We start from the raw sequence: 7,535 nt of genomic DNA, 5'->3' as shown, positions 1-7,535 counted from the left end.
CAATAACTCATCCATGCCACAAAGAGTTAAACAAGCAGCAAAACACGCAGCAGGACCAGACAAACCCGCAAGCAATAGCAAACGCATGAACACCAGACAAGCGATGAACTCATATGGGAGTGGAACACGAACAAGGCTCAGACACTACCCACTTGTACCCAGTTAATATAAGGGCAGTGGGCCATGGGTTAGAGGTAAGAGATAGTGTGGTCTGATAGTAAGGGAGAAGATAGAAGTCTATTCTAGGGTTCCCTCTTAAGCCCTTTTGGGGGAAATTTCCTACTGGAATGGCATACCACCCAAAAGAGGCAAACATGAGCTGGAATCACTAGGTGCATGCTATAAGAATTAGTAAAAGAGAAACCTAGCCCTTATCCGAATGGGAATGCCACGAGAAGTAAGAAAACAAAACAAAACAACTTTTGTCAAGGGATGAAGCGTGACACGGCCAACACAGTGTAGTGGTAGTGGCCGGATAGCTAACAGACCAGTAGGTAGTCCAGGATGGAAACCCACAACAAGCCAAAAGTAATTAAGGGGAAAAATGGTAAATCTAATCACGGTAGGCAGTATAAAAAGGCCTTAACCATGCACAGTGAACAACAACAAAAATAAGGAGGAATAGGAGAAAACACTAAAAACAGAGAAGTAAGAAACAAAAAAAACAAAAGAAGATAAGATAATCGAGAATGAGAACGCTAATAGGAGTGTTAGGAGTGAAAAGTATGCATCAATAGGCTACCCACTTCTCTCCCTCTTAATAGCCCACTTTCTAGCAAGTTAAGAATTTGAGATTAAGTCACTTAGGTCCATTCTCCAGAGTAAGTAATTTTTATAGCAGGATTCTCATGTAAGGTTACCCATATTGGAGATTGGTTTCTTTCTTGGACTTGAATTTGCCAAGGAGCCAAGTTTAGCAGACTAATCCTCTTCCTTCTTTTGTTATGATTATTCAAGGACTAATGCTATTTCCTTGTTATTTATTTACTCTTGTCATACTTACATTATCGTATGTTCCTTTTACAAAACCATTTAAGTGTTATCTTTGTCATTAGCAAGTACTTTGGTTAAAATATTTTAGCTATCCTGTTGTATTATCTTTCTCCTGCTATAACTTTTTTTGTGACAGTAATTCTTGTCATGGGCATGTGACTCCACCAAGATCCCTACTAGGAATTCTAACTGGAGCACAAGCTAACTTAAGGTGGGTTTCAATTAAGCTAGTCCCAACTCTCTCACCCAGAATCATTGGGTCATAGTACAACAAGAGCAGTCCAGCCCAGGATATAAAAAGGCCCACCACAAATATATACAATGGAGAGGAAGATTTGAACCTATACGTCTTCATTGAAAACATTGTAAATCTATCAATTGAGTTATGGCCTATAAAGTTCTTAACAAACAAATAAGTTATGGTTAAGTAACTTTTCTTCTTCTTCTTTTTTGCTTCATTCCATTAGGAATAAAAAAAAAAAAAAAAAAAAAAATTTGCTTTTTTGTTTGTTTAGAATGACGTTTTTGAAATAATTGCAATTTAGGTTGGGTGGTTTTGGTTTTGGATGAAAATTTAGAAAGCAAAGGAGTAATGAACAATTCTCTAGGTTTAAAGTTTATTCTCACTATTTGGAATCAAATATATTAGCTAATTATTTTTACTTTTAGATTTTTGGGTTTTAACAATTTCTCTAATATAATTTGGTAATGATCTTTATTTATTTATTTTTGGTTATTATTATTATTAATGGAGTGATTAATGTGTGTTGGGGACGTTTTTCGTTCGTTACCCACATTAGGATTGTTCACGAGTCAGGTTGGGTCGGGTTTGAGCTTGACCCGACTAGATCGGGCTACCAAAAGTGTGACCCACAACCGACCTGATATATGGGTCATCGGTTGAACGGGTAAGATTCGTCGGGTAGGCGGGTTGGGCTTTGCATTGGGCTAAATTTGTGAATTTGCATGATTTTTTTTAACTCAATTTTGACAAGCCTTTTGGGCCCAAAATAATGGGCTTACTTTTAACAAAGATTTTATATATTTTTTAACCATGTATTTATATCATATGGGCATCTTTTCACATCCTTTATTTCAAATCGAGCCTTTAAGCTTAGCTTGTATGCCATTACACAACTTTGAATTTTTTGGGCCTTCAAGCCTTATCAGTACAAACTTAATGTTTTTAGCTCACATATAATGATAACAAATACTATAAATAACAAGTAAAAACCTAGGCAATTAGCAAGTACATAAAAACAAACATAATATCACTTTTAACCACCTATTAAAACCACACAATACAAGAAAGAAAATTTTTTCAAATCGCCTTAACATTAAAACTTGGGCAATACCTTAAAAATCCAAAAACAAATCAAGAAAGTCTAATAATCACAAAAGTACATCTCAACCTATTAAACCTGCCAAGTTGTTCCAACCATTCCATACATGTAAGTATGGCAACAAACATTCCATACACAACTTACAAAATCCAGCCATACACAAGCCAACAAACATTCCATTCAATCATTCCATACACAACTTACACAAGCCAACAAACAAATTCTAACACATAAATCAATCACAGCCACACCACAAGTATGGCAACAAAAGATAATAAGAGCATCTTGCAAGTTGCAATATTTCCATAAAGTCAGAGAAGGCAGAAAAGTAGTAATTGCAAGTGTGTAAGGCAGTAGGTAGTTATAATTAGTTACAATTATGAAATACCTAAGTATTTCCAAAAAATAGTTTTTCTAAAGCATTAAAGAGCAATTACTCTATAGTTAAGTGACTTAAGTCCATGACTTATAAAAAAGAAAACCTATAAACTTAATAAGTTTTCTTTCCTGAAAGCAAGAGTTTATTTATATTATAAGTTAGAAAAGCACTATGTCCAAAAGAACTTCCAAAATGTATCAAAAAATCTCCATCTTATACAAAATGTGTCTTTCCTCCTACAAGAAAATAGGCAAAAAGATATTTATCAATAGAAATATAAGGACAAGACCAAAAAATACAGAAAAGTAATAACCAAAACAATAGAGAGGGCAGAACCATACTCAATAGAAATAACAGTAAGGGCAGAAACTGACCCAGTTAGTGATTAGTCATCAACACTAATTGAGATACCTTTGCTTGAGCTTAAACTTCCACCACCTGCTGTTGCTTGACGTATAACTAGAAAAGAGAAAGAAATGAAGGCTATTAGATTAAATTTCATTAGCATAAGACATTTAATAGCACTTAATAGACAAAAAGTTTGAAAGTTAACATATTACCTAAATCTTGAAATTCATCTTCCAAGGTCTCTAACTCATCCTTTGATTTGCAAAAAGAAATTGGAACCGAGGCTTGAAGCCAATCTTGTACACAAACAAGATTTTGAACCATGAGTGGAGAGAGTGAACTCCAAAATGGATCAAGTATGCATCCTCCGGTACTAAATGCTGACTCAGAAGCAACAATAGAAACAGGTACAACCAAAACATCCCTGGCCAATTTGGACAGCACTTGATACCTATTTGAATTGGCCTTCCACCACTCCTATATCTCAAATTTCACATCCCTCCTTCTACTTTCACAATTTTCAACCAAATATTTGTCAATCTCATTGCTACACCCTATGGACTGCTTAGCCTCCAAGAAACGCTCAAACATATAATTAACCATCACATATGGATCGCTACAACCAATTGACTCACCTTCTATGTGTGTCCTCTCACTCCCACTTGGTACTTGTACATTTGGTGAATCAACACAAGAGTAATAATCATACAACTTGACCAAGGAACCCCTCACCAATTCAATCATCTCATCAGCCACTTCAATCCCATAAATTTCAGAAAAACAAAACTTCAAAAATCTCAACTTCTTTCTTGGATCAAGAACCATAGCCACATACAAGAGATGATTAATTTTATCCCCTTCCCCCAATACTTATCAAACTTAGATTCCATTTTAGTTGCCATGTTTTTCAAGAGGTGGTTTTGAGATTTACTTAAAAATGACAAACATCTCATCAAAAAAGGTGTTTGTAGTAACATACAAAAAACCTGAAAACTTTTTCGTTGCATTGTAAAAAAACTTCCAAAAACCCATAATTGTCCTACAATTTTGGAAATCAATACCACTAGGAGATCTCATACCACCACTATTCTCCTTGTTTATAAAGTATGAAGAATAACTATCATCCTCAAAGTCCATTCGTATGAATACTTTCTCAAATTTTTGTACGGTTTCTAACATGAAGTAGGTAGAGTTCCACCTAGTTGGTACATCTAGACAAAGAAGAGACTTAGACTCAATACCTAATCTCTCCACAAAACCCACAAAAGTTTTATTCCTATTTGGTGAGGACTTCACATACCTCACAGCTTCACGTACCTTAGCAATGGATGCATCAATTTCTCTTATACCATCCCCCACAATCAGATTTAGGATATGTGCACAACACCTTATTTGTAAGACCTCATGCTCTAAAACAGTCCCTTCACAATCTTTAGTTACAGTTTGCAAAAACTTAATGGTGGCACCATTTGAACTAGCATTTTTCACTGTTAAAGTGAATATGCTATTAATACCCCACTCACTCAAATAAATCTTGATCTTTCTACCTATAGTCTCTCCCTTATGGTCTTCAACTTGACAAAAATTTAAAATTCTCTTATGTAACTTCCAATCATCCTCAATAAAATGACCTGTAAGGGACATATAATTCAGATTTTGAATACTAGTCCATGTGTCCATAGTAAAACACACCCTACGACCTTTCAAGGCCCCCCTTAGTTTCTCTCTTTCAACACCATAAATGTCAATCACATTTCTAGTCACAATTTGACAAGATGGGATATCCCTAATTCGCAACTTAGGTTGTAAGGTTGTCAAATATCTTTGAAACTCATACCCTTCAACAAACCTAGAAGGTAATTCATCTATTATAACCATTTCAGCTAGTGCCTTTCTAGAAACCTTAACAGTAAATGATGTTGGTACAAACTGAAACCCTTCCTCCACATCCATTTTGGGTTCAAACACTAAGGTTTGTTGCCCTTTAAGTGTATCTATATTAGGGTTCTTAACACAAACTGGAGTATGATTAAATAAATTAGCAGTACCATGCCCCTTACTATTAGCTAGATAAGTTTTTGACAATAATTGCAAACAACCTTAAAATGACCCTCACTAATATCTACTTTTTCAAAATGGCCTTAAGCAATAGACTTTTTCCTATTATCACACACCTTGCCTTTACCTTGAGGTGGAAGTGGGGGAACCTCAGCATTAGTTGGAGTGGTAATAGGTACAGCTTGGGCAATGGGTTCAGCTTGGGCAGTAGGTGTTGTTTGGGAAGGGGGTGCATCACTAGAGGATTTCATAACCTAAAGACATCAAATTTATGCATTAACAAACTATCACAACAATGATACTACTAAACCAGTAATAAGAACACACACAAGTGACACAACAACAACAATAGGTCAAAGCAGCAACAAAAACAACAACAAAGTAACAAACAAACAACAATAAGTTAAAAGAGAAATAACTGAAGATAAATGATACCTTAGCTGTTAAGGATTCAACCTTGAAAAGGAAGCAAAAAGAGTAGCCTACATGAACAAATTTCAAATCCTGTATAAAATTAGGGTTTCAATTTTTTAAATTAGGAAAACAAAATGAATCAAACAAATTAGCAATAACATACAATCAAATAAACAAAATAAAAATGTGTTAGGATTTCATCTTTTAAAATTAGGGGTTCATCTTTCTTTTTTTTTTAGACAGTGAAGATAGACTTATTGCTCATTAAAAAAAAAAAAAAAAAAAAACAGAATAAGGAATAAAATTAGGAGTTCATCTTTGACCCAACAAATTAAATCAAGACAATTAGGGTTTCATTTTGAATCCAATCACTTGGTCTGTTTTGGTCCCCTAATCTTTGAATCAAACATAGAAGTATAAAATCAAGCACATGCAACTCTAGGGTCGTACGGCTAAGCAATCTTTAAGTTGAACAAGATGAACCCCTAATTTCCAATAAATTGAACAAGATTGAAAACTCATATCTCAAAAAATTAAACAAGATGAAATGCCCATATCTTAAAATAGAGAAAAAGACAAATGAAAAAGGAAGAAAATATACCTAAGGCTGAGAGTCTTGAGACTAAGAAGCTATGAGCAACTAAGCATGAGAAGGCTTAACCCATAGTGGAAAGTGAGGCAAAGCTGTGACTGTGGTGATGAGGTGGCGGCGGCAACAACTAGGGTTTGGAAAGGAGTGTATCTGTGGAGGGTATGGAGTGAGGGGTTGAGAGTTGAGAGTAGAGACTTTAGATTGAGAGCAAAGAGAAAGGAGACTAAGATTGAGACTAAAGAGACTTGAGAGTTAAGATTGAGACTAAAGAGACTTGAGAGTTAAGATTAAGAGTAGAGAGAACGAAGACTAATATTGAGAGTGAGATTTTAAAATATGAGAGAGTGAGATACTGTCATACAGACTCGATGAGAGAGTGAGATACTAATATTGTTTGGATTACCAAGTATAGGGAGAAGTCTAATGGGATTGAACACTGAGGCCATTTTTATTTTAAGCTTTTAGCCGTTCTGATTCTTCTGAAGTTCAGGTGATGTGATGTTTGCTTTGGTGATTTGATCTTTGCTTTTGCATAAAAGGAAGACTCTAGATGGTAGGTGCCATGTAGTTCTTAATTAGGCAGTGATCAGTCTTATCATCCTCAATTCACACGTGCTCACCTCAAAAGAATTGAGTTGTAATTTTTTTTCTATAAACTTCGGTCGGGTGGGTTATATGGGTTTTTAAACCTTTAACCTGCTACCCGAACCAACTACTCGGGTTTTAGAGAGAAAGACCCAAATCCGACCTACCAAGGGCTTCGGGTCGGTCAGTTTCGGGTGGTTTGGTCGGGTGTTGGACCCATTGGACAGTCTTAACCCACATGATGTTAGGGAGTCAAGACCGAGACTCGACTTTAGGCTTGGAACATGGCCCAAAGGCTATCGGTGAAGTGTGAAAGACCCATTTTGCTCAAGGTTTAGGTTGCATCCAATAAAGATTATAATAAGGCCCCCAAAATACCTCCTTCAAAGATAAGCTAGCACAAAGAATAACCCACCACAACAAGTGCTTAAATAACAGTCTAGCAGTAAGTAAGAGAAACGTCCAATGGTAGATGTTTGAAAAATCAATAAATGTATTTGTATAGTAAAAATTATGCATTTCCTTCATAGTTGGTTAATATAAAAGTGGGCCCATCATAACAAGTACACAAGAGGAAAAATGGTCCAGCAGTGAATATGATTGGCCTCTGGCGATAACGCTTGATTAGTCAATAAATGTGTTTATATGATGAAAAATTATATAGTTTCTTTATTATTATCAAGTCAACATGTGGAAGCACTTCCATAATATCCAAGACATTATGGCTTTCATCATAATAACAATAAACGAGGATTAAAGACTTCATAATTACAAATAAAAGAGAAAAATAGGATGAAATGAAGGGAGAAAGAGATTCCAGCTC

At 35.4% G+C, this 7,535-nt stretch overlaps 1 pseudogene; it reads right to left on the bottom strand.

Annotated features, from left to right (window-relative positions):
* Positions 1 to 3,100: 3,100 nt before the first annotated feature.
* On the bottom strand, positions 3,101 to 5,372 carry LOC142610139 (zinc finger BED domain-containing protein RICESLEEPER 2-like; annotated as a pseudogene).
* Positions 5,373 to 7,535: the final 2,163 nt, after the last annotated feature.

This window comes from Castanea sativa, chromosome 9, assembly GCF_040712315.1.
Source record: "Castanea sativa cultivar Marrone di Chiusa Pesio chromosome 9, ASM4071231v1".
Lineage (NCBI taxonomy): Eukaryota > Viridiplantae > Streptophyta > Magnoliopsida > Fagales > Fagaceae > Castanea > Castanea sativa.
The sequence above is the reverse complement of the archived record's forward strand: the minus strand, read 5'-3'. Positions and strand labels throughout refer to the sequence as shown.